We start from the raw sequence: 824 nt of genomic DNA, 5'->3' as shown, positions 1-824 counted from the left end.
AAGAATACAGGGGAATGTTCTGAGTCACAATTGCTGGAAAAAGAATAAACTATCTTGGAATAAATATGACCAAAAACACCAAAGATCTCTACAAGGAAAATTTATATTGTTAAAGTAAGAGATTGAGGAAGACACCAGGAGGAGGAAGGACCTCCCATGCTCATGGTTTGGAAGAATTAATGTTGTGAAAATGACCATCCTACCAGAATCAATATATAGATTCAATGCAATCCCAAAAAAATCCTTATGACATACTTCACAGAATTAGGAAAAAAAAATCCTTAAATTCATATGGAAGCACAAAAGACCCCAGATAGCCAAAGCAACCCTGAGCACAAAGAGCTATGCTAGGGGGATTACTATACCAGATCTTAAAGACTACTACAAAGCTATAGTCATAAAACAGCATGATACAGGCAGAAAAACAGACACATAGATCAATGGAACATCATTGAAGATCCAAACCCGAGTACATGCAATTTCAGCCACCTGATATTTGACAAAGGTGCCAAGAACACACAGTGGAGGAAAGACAGCATCTTCAACACATGGTGCTGGCAAAACAGGATCTCCACCTGTAGAAGAATGAAACTAGATCCTTATCTTTCCAAATCCAAATGGACCAAAGACCTCAATGTGAAATGGAAACCCTGAAACAATTAGAAGAAAATATTGTCAGTAACTTACAAGATATAGGTAGAGGAAAGGATATTCTAAATTGGACAGAAGTTGTTCAGGAATTAAGGTGAGCAATCAACAAGTGGGACCTCAATAAACTAAAAAGTTTCTGTACAGCAAAAGGAATGATTGAAAAAGTGAAGAGA

Source organism: Nannospalax galili, unplaced genomic scaffold (genome assembly GCF_000622305.1).
Source record: "Nannospalax galili isolate Female #2095 unplaced genomic scaffold, S.galili_v1.0 scaffold1045, whole genome shotgun sequence".
In the NCBI taxonomy this organism is placed as follows: domain Eukaryota; kingdom Metazoa; phylum Chordata; class Mammalia; order Rodentia; family Spalacidae; genus Nannospalax; species Nannospalax galili.
Note: the sequence above shows the minus strand (reverse complement) of the source record.